Source organism: Doryrhamphus excisus, linkage group LG4 (genome assembly GCF_037039965.1).
Source record: "Doryrhamphus excisus strain RoL-2023G ecotype Guam linkage group LG4, RoL_Dexc_Guam_v1.1, whole genome shotgun sequence".
Classification (NCBI taxonomy): Eukaryota; Metazoa; Chordata; class Actinopteri; order Syngnathiformes; family Syngnathidae; genus Doryrhamphus; species Doryrhamphus excisus.
In genome coordinates, this window is record NC_136360.1 from 8,622,232 (window position 1) to 8,635,203 (window position 12,972).

The 12,972-nt window shown below is 41.6% G+C and overlaps 1 protein-coding gene across 5 annotated transcripts in view; it reads left to right on the plus strand.

Moving 5' to 3' along the window:
• The first annotated feature begins 1,323 nt into the window (after nt 1-1,323).
• The window catches only part of sema6bb (sema domain, transmembrane domain (TM), and cytoplasmic domain, (semaphorin) 6Bb), a 147,629-nt gene continuing 135,980 nt past the window's right edge, over nt 1,324-12,972 (plus strand). For 2 of the 5 annotated variants that reach the window (XM_058074293.2, XM_058074297.2), the window contains exon 1: nt 7,553-7,737. The gene's annotated coding sequence lies outside the window, so the exon portion shown is untranslated. Of the gene's footprint in view, nt 1,380-7,552; nt 8,106-12,972 lie in introns of those variants that run through there. The other 3 variants (XM_058074295.2, XM_058074287.2, XM_058074288.2) reach the window with 3 other exon arrangements.

Consider the following 12,972-nt stretch of genomic DNA (forward strand, 5'->3'; position numbering starts at 1 on the left):
AACATAGGACACGGCTACAAATCATCTGTGGTTTGAAATAGTACATGCAATGTCACACTTCACCCAATAAGGCGTAATGCTGTGGCTACATGAAGTGCGACATCACGTCAATCACACTCTCTCTCTCCATCCTTTGTCACCATGCTTCATCCTCGCTTCTATCATCTACTCTAATATTTAGGTTCCCCAAAAGGCTTTTCCCATAAGTCCTGTGCTTATCTTTATTATTCTGTTTCAGCAAAGAAACTTTGGAGTCAACAAAGTAACTTGCGCTTTTTTATCTCCTGTCAAAGTTGCTGTGATGGCAATAAATAAATCATATGTATTTCATCCCTTTTCCCTCCTCATCCTACACGGCGCAGGCCTGAGCTAAATAAGAGTCAGAATTAAAGATAAGGTTGGGCGATACTGCACATTTTGGTATCGATTTGATACCAACAAAACACAGGGCCAGTACTGCTGATGCAGCGGCACGGCGGTCTAGTGGTTAGCAGACCTCACAGCTAGGAGACCAGGGTTCAATTCCACCCTCAGCCATCTCTGTGTGGAGTTTGCATGTTCTCCCCGTGCATGCATGGGTTTTCTCCGGGTACTCCGGTTTCCTCCCACATTCCAAAAACATGCTAGGTTAATTGGCGACTCCAAATTGTCCATAGGTATGAATGTGAGTGTGAATGGTTGTTTGTCTATATGTGCCCTGTGATTGGCTGGTGACCAGTCCGGGGTGTACCCCGCCTCTCGCCCGAAGACAGCTGGGATAGGCTCCAGCACCCTCGTGAGGAAAAAGCGGTAGAAAATGAATGAATGAATGAATTCCGTGATTCCATCTGCGATTCTATTAAGGCGAAAATCGCTGGCCCCTGATTTTCTTGCTCACCCTCCAGTGAGTACCTACATACAGTATGCTATATGTTAGCCTGTTTTGTTATTTTAGTTCACACCATGATTAGTTTTGGGAAAACTTGAGTCCTTTTACTGATTACATTTTTTATGAGTCCCTTACTGAAGAAAATTGGGTTCTCGCGCAGGATCTTGTGCAGGACGATACGCCGTGAAACTCGAGTCTTCACTGAGCACCAATAGCGGGGATGAGTAAGCAAAAAGGTGAGTCCTCATTTAGTGAAAAAAGTTTTGAACAACTCGTTCATGACTTGCACATCTCGCCTGGCAGCACACCTGCCTGTCATTAGTTTCTTATTTAGCACAACTGGGCTCTTTAGCTAGGTGTTGGTTCATTGATGATGTATTGTTTTTCACTGGGACCTGTCTTGCTCTCCTGTATTCGTGTGCAGCCCATTTGTATCCCTGTTAACACTTTTCCTGATACACTAACTGGGTTTACTCTACTTTTGTGTGCATTTCTGTCACCACCGCGCATGGTGAGTTTTGTTTTTAGCATTAACCTTCCCTCCTAGGTTAGGAAAATGCAGCTACTTGCCAGAGTCAATTTTTCTTTTCAGTCAGACACTGTGTGTGTGTAACTTAGGTTGTAACTTGGAATTGACCAACAACCAATCAGAAGTTAGCCCTGAGAGGCGAATCTTGAGGATTCAGCATCCTGAAAAAGATTGTCTCACAAAAAGCCAAAGAAAAATCTAAAAACAAAATGCCGTTGGGTCTCCTGCAATATCCTGACATATACCACATGATGTCTTGTGATATACATTTGACACAACGCCAGTGGTCAACTTATACTTTGATAATAAAGCAACAACCATCAACCCTATGGGTGACTCTCCAAAAAACATCCTAATTTGCAGCACCGATGAGTGCAAAGATTTAAAGAGATGAGAAGTGAAATGATGGACGGTGCATTGTAAACACAGCGTGTTATTCCTGCATTATTACTGTGAGCCACTGCATCAACGCCATCAATCGGGGATTAGATTGTCGTGTCCAACTCGGCAAGTAAAACTTAAACGCATAAATACGCATTTTATGTGGCAGTTTTTGTTGTGTTTGGAACACTTGAGGGAACGTCCTTGAAGATGATGAAACGTGAAGACCAGGGAGTGTAGTTGATTGCTATAGCGTTAGCTCCTTGATAGCTGACAACACATGTCGTCACATTACTGTAATCATGGCAGGTGTAGAATGCTTACTTACGTACTTTGAAGAACATTACCTGTACAGTTCATAATGATTCTATGTTGGTGACAGTTTGACACTGGAACAGATTATTTTCATTTCCATTATTTCCTATGGGCATGTTCTCCCCGTGCATGCATGGGTTTTCTCCGGGTACTCCGGCTTCCTCCCACATTCCAAAAACATGCTAGGTTAATTGGCGACTCCAAATTGTCCATAGGTATGAATGTGAGTGTGAATGGTTGTTTGTCTATATGTGCCCTGTGATTGGCTGCCGACCAGTCCAGGGTGTACCCCGCCTCTCGCCCAAAGACAGCTGGGATAGGCTCGAGCACCCCCGCGACCCTCGTGAGGAAAACGCGGTAGAAAATGAATGAATGAATGAATATTTCCTATTGGAAAAGATGATTCAATATTTTCACTTCCGGTAGAAATGCAAGTGTCAGATGACCCAATATTTGTGTCCATACAGTATAAGCTGAAAAGTGAAAACAGGGGGTGTTTGTCCTCAGGATGTCACAGCAGTCAGTAAGGTCAGAGTAACATGCTGTCAAAAATCATACAATCACGGTGTAAGAAAAACATCAATATTTCAGGACCAGTCGTCTCGTATCTTTCCACTGTCGCTACAGCGTCTGACCCCATGCTGCTGTGAAACAGGCTGCCCATACTCAACATTAAATCATATTGTTTTTCTTTTCCAATGCTTTTTCACTATAATATTCACCAATACCTACGTTATGTTTGAAAGATGCAGGGTTTTTTAGGGGGTACACCACAAATCACTTTAGTAATAACTTTTAAAGCCGAAAGGCGCAGCAGTCATAAAACGTCTGGATTTTTTTTTTCCTTGCAGTGCAGTTACTGGAAAATTTAACTTCCTCACTTTGCAGCAAGTTTCATCTTTAAAGATAACGACTTTCATTAGTTTTATGAGCTTTTTTCATTTTTTTTACAACGTTCATGCAGGACGTTTGTGTCCCCAGATGTCGAGACTCAACCAAAATGTAATTTTGTACACTTTTAGAGGTTGCCTGTATAGTTTCAATGTGAGAAATAATTAGTATGTATTTTATATTCCGAGTAGTGATTCAATTGCAAATTGAGTTTGAATATATGAACGTCCCATATAATGCTATTTTTTATCGTCTTTTCTTTAGTATGTGCCTCTTTTACTTCCGGTACTTGAGACTTATGAATTCCACCTAATGAGAAAAAATAATCATACCGATTCTGTCGGTCTTTTGCTAGCTACATTTGCAGTAATGACTCAACTCTTAGTAAGGGGCAGACAGCCCAGTGCCCCACCAGATCCAGCAGATGGTGCTCCTTTTTCCTTCCAACTTGTACTTTACATTTAATACAGATCATTCAATTGAGGACGCTCCAAAATATGCATACATGAATAAATAAATTTGCCACATATATTTTTATGGTAATTTCTTTAGTACATCTGTTATATGTAAGTACTAAAGTACGTCTATATCCTTAGCACTTGTAAACTCTGCCTGGCAATGAGTGACTCATGTAAAAATGTGACGTGATGGGGAAAAACAAAGTTATTGTGTTGATATTTAGCAAGATATAATAGAATATAATAAAATACATGGCATTTATGGCAAACTATTGAAATGAGAGAGCGAGAGGAAAGAGTGTGAGGGAAAACAGGAGGGTTGACCAGTATGGTTTTGATAGAAATTAAAAAAGACTGTCATTAATAAAATAATATTTGAAATTATTGGTGTGAGAATATATGTAATCAAGAAATAATAATAAGTATCATTGTAATATTAATAAGTAACAATTGTATATTAGCAACCCAACTTGCTAGGTTTAAAGAACCCAACAGTGTATGTGAACCCTGAATTGGTTTATATGAACAACCCAATTGGGTGGTTAGCACGCAGACCTCACAGCTAGGAGACCAGGGTTCAATTCCATCTCGGCCATCTCTGTGTGGAGTTTGCATGTTCTCCCCATGCTTGCGTGGGTTTTCTCCGGGTACTCCGGTTTCCTCCCACATTCCAAAAACATGCTAGGTTAATTGGCGACTCCAAATTGTCCATAGGTATGAATGTGAGTGTGAATGGTTGTTTGTCTATATGTGCCCTGTGATTGGCTGGCGACCAGTCTAGGGTGTACCCCGCCTCTCGCCCCAAGACAGCTGGGATAGGCTCCCCCGCGACCCTCGTGAGGAAAAAGCGGTAGAAAATGAATGAATGAATGAACAACCCAATTGTTGTATTAAGGGAACCAACCCAATTTGTGTGTTCTGTCCAATATTTAATTAGTGCTGGATTGGGAAACTACCCAAATTGGGTTTTTAACCCAGCATTTTTAAGAGTGTGCCTTCCTTTGTAAACCCTAGAACATTCTAATCAACTGCTATAATATTTACACCTTGGATAACTTTGGATATGAAACTGTTTGTTAAAAATGATGAAAATAGCAAATAGATTTAATGTCTTGCCACTTCCATTGTCATTCCCATCTAAAAATGCACTTTCATGACTTTGTCACTGTATATAACGTGACAGATGATCAGAGTTAGTTGAAACAGCGACCTCTGCTGCTTATTGTGGTTACTGACACACGTGACTCTCCACAGATAAACTACCAATTGACTTGTGTAGCGGCGTGTACCTCCTGCTGATTTTTACTATTTCTTTCTCAGGTTCTTGCAAAACTCAACACCCTCCATGGTAGTTGCCTTTAACCTCAACACGTTTGTCCTTGTTCTTTACACATTTTACGATGGCTGGCAAACTATAAAAAACAATCACACTAGTGCGTAACCACAGCTGTGGTGTGTCCGCTTTAGACTTTTTATATTACGAAGTACAGCTGGAAAGTGGTGTCAAGCTCCAACATTTGGGTAATTTGTATTTATAGCACAGGATTTTAAAGGTTTTATGGGAAATATTATAAGTGGTCATGCTGTACCACCACTTGTCTGGTACGGTCATGTAATATCACCAACCCTGTTTAAACTGTTGCATGTTTTGTTACATGTTTGCAGTTTCATGCTTTTGATTCATCTGAATTTAATGTGTTTGTTTCTGCTCTTGAGTCATTTAGATTGCACAAAGTACATTTTTAATGATATATAAACAATGACAAAAGCTTGTTTTTTTCCTTTTCCTTTGCATATTCATGTGCATTTCCCATACATTCATTTATTTGTGGCGGTCTGTTACAAATAAACTTGGACCGCACTAATCAGATTTGGAGGTACCTATTAATGAACACATTATAATGGGACTGTGTTTGTGCTCACTCTGCTTGTCAAGACACCATATACTGTATGCACATGGTCTGCCAGGGAATAATATGTAGCAAGAGGAACCATAGTGTTGCCAAATTAGTAACATTGTGGTTATATTTGGCAAGACACTTTCGTCAAATCTAAAACGTGAACTTTTGGAGTCTAAAACAGAGAGAGGTTCTCAAAAGGGTGAGATGGCATTGAACTGGCCTTGATGTTAAAGAACTATGCTGTTTGTCTTGTAGTATATGGTAGATGCAGCATTGGAGAAAATTATGTATGTTTCACTTTTGGGTCTCGCAGCACATAATTGTGGTGTGTTCAAGGACCACCTCACAAATTGTGAAATATTGATGCTTAATGAAAAGCATTATCAATAATGCTGGACTACACATGGCTCTTTTCAACAGCTAAATAAATCAGTGTCCCCACAAATTCTGCCTAGCAACAAGTTTGCAGTGCAAACGTATCAGATAACTAGGACTAACTAATTGATTTTGTTTTAGACTATTTGAAACATTTGAAACACAAAAATCTTGCAAAATGTTTAAAAGTGGGCCACATATTCCCCTGTTGAGATAAAATATAACCATGATGGCTTCCTTCCTCCCAATGGCTTCCAACATTACGAGCAAGACAAGGAGGTCCCACCTCAGATGTTTTCTACCCAGCACAGTGGAGGGGGGTGCATCATGATCTGGGGTGCTTTTTCCTTCAATGGAACAATGGAGCTTCAGGTTGTGCAGGGGCATCAAACAACAGCTGGCTATGTGGAGATGCTGCAGGCACTCGTCTTTGTAGTCACTGCTTTTTCAACTGCAGTTCACAATACCCGCTTGACAAAATAATTATTCCAGTTCCAGACAGTGGATGCCCTTCATGACGCCATCTTCAACATTCCCACTAGCCTGCTGGCAATCAAGCATGCCATGCAGACTCCGAATTGTCCATAGGTATGAATGTGAGTGTGAATGGTTGATTGGCTGGAGACCAGTCCAAGGTGTACCCAGCCTGTCGCCCAAAGTCAGCTGGGATAGGCTCCAGCATATCCCCAGAACCCTTGTGAGGATACGATGCATAGAAGATGGATGGTGCATTTTTTTACATTTAACATTTAATTTTTTTAGCTATGGTCTTGGCTGCACAGCGGTTGAGTGGTTAGCGCAGGCCTCACAGTTAGGAGAGGTCCAAAAGTGCAACATGTAAATTCTTGCAATTCTTGAACTGCTCTAAAAATGTTAACCAGTAGTCTACAGTCCAAGTCAGAGGTTTGGAAACATCTCATTTTGTTGAAAATGGATTTAAGATATGCCTAAGATTAAGATTAAGATATGCCTTTATTTGTCCCTTAGTGGGGAAATTTGTATTGCACAGCAGCAAGAGTACAGAATCAGTTAAGCAGTACAAAATACACAATATAGAAAAATAAACAATATGAACAACCCAAGTATTAACAAAATCAACAGTTTTTCCCAGAGTTATATACAATACAGTATGTAGATAATGTGAAACGAGATGAGATATATGACCAGTCTATACACTGAGATCTTGTTAGAGAGTTAATATGAGGCATTATGGAAATACTTCACATAAAACTTTTGATACTGTATAAACAATCATAGACAGGATACCGATCAACATCTTATTCCATGCTATCATTTAAACAAAAATAAATAGTGCTGGGGCGGCACGGCGGTCTAGTGGTTAGCGCACAGACCTCACAGCTAGGAGACCAGGGTTCAATTCCACCCTTGAGTTTGCATGTTCTCCCCATGCATGCGTGGGTTTTCTCCGGGTACTCCGGTTTCCTCCCACATTCCAAAAACATGCTAGGTTAATTGGCGACTCCAAATTGTCCATAGGTATGAATGTGAGTGTGAATGGTTGTTTGTCTATATGTGCCCTGTGATTGGCTGGCGACCAGTCCAGGGTGTACCCCGCCTCTCGCCTGAAGACAGCTGTAATAGACCCCCGTGAGGAAAAAGCGGTAGAAAATGAATGAATAAATAGTGCTGTTTTCCTGCTTTGTCCAAGAACTTATCCCGCAAGTTTGTAAAATGTATAGCAACATCAACAATATAATACAGTGACAAACAGGAGAACCGAACAATAGGCATCTTTACTGATGCAGATAGGTATAGATAGATAGATAGATCAATATTTGGATCCCCCCCAAAAAGGGAGCCAGAAGACAATCTAGTTTAGGTTCCTCCCACCTCCTCCGCCTAACAAGCCCAGCTGGCGGGGCTCTGGGAAGGGCTGCTGTTGGAGCTCATTTGAATGAGCCGACGAGGCGGCATGTTCACTCTGGATGGACGGGAGAGGGACACAGAAGCACGGGAAAGGACGGAGCAATTATAACAGTCATTACACAACCGGACCGGGTAAGCAAGCGGATACCAGCTGGTACTTCTTACCAGACCTCCTTTTAATCTTCGCTGATACTTTCCTGGGGTGTCCACCAACGGCCATGTGCCGCTACGTGACATAATAAGACGCTTCTTTGCGGGTTGTTTCGCACCGGGGACGGGGACAGGTGGTGCCGCCTGTGCTGAAGCAGGGACAGAGGACAGAGGAGGAGGCTCGGACACATTACCCCCAGTTGTCTTTGGGGGCGGGGGGATGCATGGACAGGTGCGACGGGCGTTTGGATCCGAACTCCCTTGGTAGTCTCACGGATTTTCCTGAACACGGTGGCGAACATCATCACAACAAACTCTCACAAGCTCCACTTTCATTCTGGTTCATCAAGGTAAGTGAGATGAAGTGTTCGGCGTGGTTTTGTGCTGAAGATTCGGGCGTGTTTAGTTGTTTTGGACTCCTTTTTAAGGCTGTCTAATATTACGAACTGCACTACAGTATTTCACAATTCCTTACTGCGTAGCTTGCAGCCCCGCACTAAACAAGTCCAGATCCTCTCAATGGACTCTTCTAGTGTGATTTGTTTAACATGTGTCATGGAAACACCCTTCTTAATTGGGGCACTTGGGATTTTCACCTGCAGTGCCCGCCCTTTCCCCCTTTATATTGCACGAAATCAGCTCAATTAAACATCTTAGACTTGCATAATTGCTGTAACCGTTTGAGTTTGAATTGGCAGAATTTTTGCCGCATGTTGGGTTTTCTTGTGTGTTGTGGTTGTTGTCAATGCCCCCCTGGTGACTTGTTTGTTTGCATCCTGCACTGCTACACTCACTGGCCACAAAATGTTTACCCCGACAGTCACCTTTAGACGGATGCAAATGCTCAGTTTTCATAGATAGTTTCATGTATTTTGTATATAAAATTGATGGAGATAAGGTCAATAATGGGGCGGCACGGCGGTCGAGACCTCACAGCTAGGAGACCAGGGTTCAATTCCACCCTCTGCCATCTCTGTGTGGAGTTTGCATGTTCTCCCCGTGCATGCGTGGGTTTTCTCCGGGTACACCGGTTTCCTCCCACATTCCAAAAACATGCTAGGTTAATTGGTGACTCCAAATTGTCCATAGGTATGAATGTGAGTGTGAATGGTTTTGTCTATATGTGCCCTGTGATTGGTTGGCGACCAGTCCAGGGTGTACCCCGCCTCTCGCCCGAAGACAGCTGGGATAGGCTCCAGCACCCCCGCGACCCTCGTGAGGAAAAGCGGTAGAAAATGAATGAATGAATGAAGGTCAATAATGCAAGCATTTGCTGTGTTAATCTATACATTAAAGGAGTGGTTCTTAAACATCTTGCACCCGATATCACTTAAGGAATATTGTGAGTTCCATGTACTACTATTTATTGCTACCTCCTGCTTGCCAGTTTCACGACAAGCACGAGGCTTGTACTCAAAGGAAATAATCCTTGGTTATTAAATTTGTATTTGCACAATGATTTCATATGTATTTCACTGTATTTTAACTGAAGGGACACGGAACAACAGTCTGTGTGGATGAGATTGAAGTGTAATAGTATCAGTGGTTTCCGTATGGGCTGCCACAAATACATTTGGACCAACACAAGTAGATTTGGCGCTACATCAACACATTATAATGGGACTGTATGAATGTAGCTTGTCGTTTCAATTCCATACAGTAGATGGCATTGTAACTCTGCTAACGCACCTCATAGGGACTTTGTCTGCAAGGGAATAAGAAGACGTAGCAGGAGGGTCAACTTATATTCATTGAGTATTCAGACCCTAGATTGGCTTTTTGAAAAGTATCAATAACATCCAACATAAAGGTGTCGTGCATTCTATATACTAAAGCAATGGTTGCATTATTTAGTTTTTATCTTGTGCGTGCTAGTAGAGATACCTCGTGTATCATCAGTGGTATCACCATTTGAGAGTGCAATAAAGTAAAGAAAATATGAATGGGGTTAAAATAGTGCTACAATATTGCAGTAAACATGCAATCAGTACACAAGAAGTCTGTACAAGTGGATAATGTGTCATCCCCATAGCATGTCATAAACAGTTGTTATTGTGGTGACCAAAATATTAGCTCTTATGATGCAGTAGAGTGCTACACCCACGGAAACCACAGACAAACAAGGACTGGTCTTTTTCAAAACTGAACCTTGCTGCAGAATAAAAGAAAGTGTATATATGTTTACATTATTACATGACTTTATTGTGTTTTTTTCTGTGACTAGAAAGTAGCTTCTTCTCCTCAATTCTAAGTCTCTCCATTGGTGTGTGTTTTTTTTTTTTCCGTGGTTGTTGTGCCTCTCCGTTTCAAATTCAAATGGCCTTTCAGCCATTGGCTTTTGTTTGTGCATCCCTGAGGTTTGTGGACTGGAAAAAAGGCAGACAAGAGGAGGAAAAAAGCGGAGTCCCCAAAGGGTCGGGGTCGGTGCTTGAGTGTGTGAGAATGACGCTGCCTAAACCGAGCATTCTGTCGCTCGGACTGCGTCAATCAGCCCTGAACAAGATGCTTTTTTTTCACCACACACACATACACTCCCATGCATAGCTGGAGCATATTTTCAGAGCGGTAGTGGTGCACTATTTCCTCAGCAGTAATTACAAGCGACGTGCTATCAGAGGGGATGAATTAATAGACAACAGAGGCAAATACCTGGCGGATAGCATCTCTGATCTACAGTATCTCACTTTGGCGGGGTTTGAATTAGTTTAAAACCAAGAGGGCACAATGCAGTGCATGAAGAGGAAATTTTGATATGATATTTTAACCTGTGTTTTTTAACAGGCGTGCCTTGTTAAATGTCCCTCGAGAGCAAAATCATAGAATTGTTGCGCTTTGTTATAATTAAAGGTTCTCTGTTATGTAAAATTGGCTTTTTAATGATATTTTTAAGAGGATTTTGTGTCCCTAGAGCCTGTTTTATGAGCACCAAATGTGTGTAAAATCTATTATACCATTCACTTGTTTGCTTCGCTATTGAGAAAAAGGGTTGCTTTTGAAGTTCTGGGTTTTCATGGAGTCATGACAACAGAAAAAACTCTCTGAAACTGAAACGGCTCACTTCCAAATGCACCAACCTCATTATCTGAAACTTTGGCATTGTTTAACACGAGAATACAACATTCTAACTACATTTATGGGTCGGAAAAGTGGAAAAAACACAATAGATTGCATCTGACGATATCAGTGGAAATACCATGGTATTGATATCGGCTGATGCTTGCTTTTAGAACGCTGATCCCCTCTGGCCCTGCTAAAGCATTCAGAAATTCACCATTGTTTACTAGGACACTGGAAGCTACATAACAATCAGGCAAACATTGCCCCTAGTGTTTTGGCGGAGATGTGCATGTCAAGCACTCTCCCCAGGCTGAAGAGTTATGAATGGATCAAGACACCATGAGAAGGGCTGGCTTTGTGACTTAACTGCAGCATGATTCATCCTTTACAGTGTATATGTAAATAGTAGCAATGGATGTGGACAAACACAGCTCATTAGCATTAAAGCTACAGACACACAACAGTGTGTTCCAGTAGGGCTTACTAAAAGCACTAAAAACTGTCTAAATTCCAGCATCAAGGCTACATTTTGGACAACATACTTCCAATACACTGTTGTGGGACCTTTGACACTTATTAAAATTGTTGTAAAATATTTTGAAGGGTTTAATTTCATCTCACAGGCCCTGATGGGAAAGTGTGTGTGTGTGTGTTAGGAGGATTATTGTTTTCTTCCCATGAAGAATATAAATAATCAGTCAGTAGGATGCTGTGTTTCTGCCAAAAGAAATGACTCAGGGGTGGGCAAGATTACACTGTGGAGAGCAATTAAAGGCACAGTGTACTGGATGTTAGAACTGATAAGCACACATAAGGAGAGAACACAATATACCAGGATGCTCTAGGTGTACTTTTTCAGTACTGATGCCAGTTTTTGCTGGCAATTTCCTTGTGCTACTTCTGCACATCTTAACAAACCGCTCAGTGGAGCTTGGCTAATCCGGGCCAAGCAGCGCCTGGTGGTTTAATGTAACTGCCCTCCTCGTCTCTTGACGGATCACACTTTTCCTTTAGTGTGAAGTATGCATCGGTCAATTAAACGTGGCCGTGTGCGCATCAAATACACCGGACGGTTGAAGAAAATCTGTTATCGGACATCCAATTTGGACGGATTTTGACATTTTTCCCTACTTTTTCCTTTCCCCATATTAACTGTGTAGGTATTGTTTTTAGTAACATTCTCACATTTTTACAGTTTTTAACCACACTTGACAGTAAAACAAAGTTTATCATAAGTGATGACGTGGTGATACAGAAGTGTTTCTTTTAATTACAAATGTATACAAATGTTGCTGTTTTGGTCACTCATTTACACTGCAACTGCATTTTGTGAGTAAAAATGCAACAGTATTTAAACGGAATCTGGGGCATCACTTAGAAGAAGGCAATAATTAGAGATATATAACTTTTTAACTGTGATAATGATTTCTAGTGCATGGGAAAGTGGAAAGGAATAGCTCTCTAGTTATTCTTCCATCCATCCATTTTCTGTACCTCTTACCCTCATTAGCGTCACAGTCATGCTGGAGCCTATCCCAGCTGTCTTCGGGCGAGCGGTGGGGTACACTGGACTGGTCGGCAACCAATCACTGGGCACATATAGTAGACAAACAACCATTCACACTAGAGTCATTTTTGGAATGTGGGGGGAAAGCGGAGTACCTGGAAAAAACCCACCCAACTCCACAAAAAGATGCCTAAGTGGAGATTCAAACCCAGATCTTCCCGATCTCCTGACTGTGTGGTCGACATGCTAACCACTGACCCACCGTGCGGCCATGGCCATTCTTTAACAAGCATATTGCTTACTCTTTTAATGCAGCAATAGAACCAATGTTGCATGCTAGGTTAATTAGTGACTCCAAATTGTCCATAGGTATGAATGTGAGTGTGAATGGTTGTTTGTCTATATGTGCCCTGTGATTGGCTGGCCACCAGTCCAGGGTGTACCCCGCCTCTAGCCCGAAGACAGCTGGGAGAGGCTCCAGCACCCCCACGACCCTCGTGAGGAAAAAGTGGTAGAAAATGAATGAATGAATGAATGAATAATTATTGACCTGTTTTTTATCATTCGATTTACAGATTATTGTGACAGGCTTACTGACCATCAGAAAATGTGAAATCAGAAGTGAGCACTTAGACCTGCAGTGTAAACACACA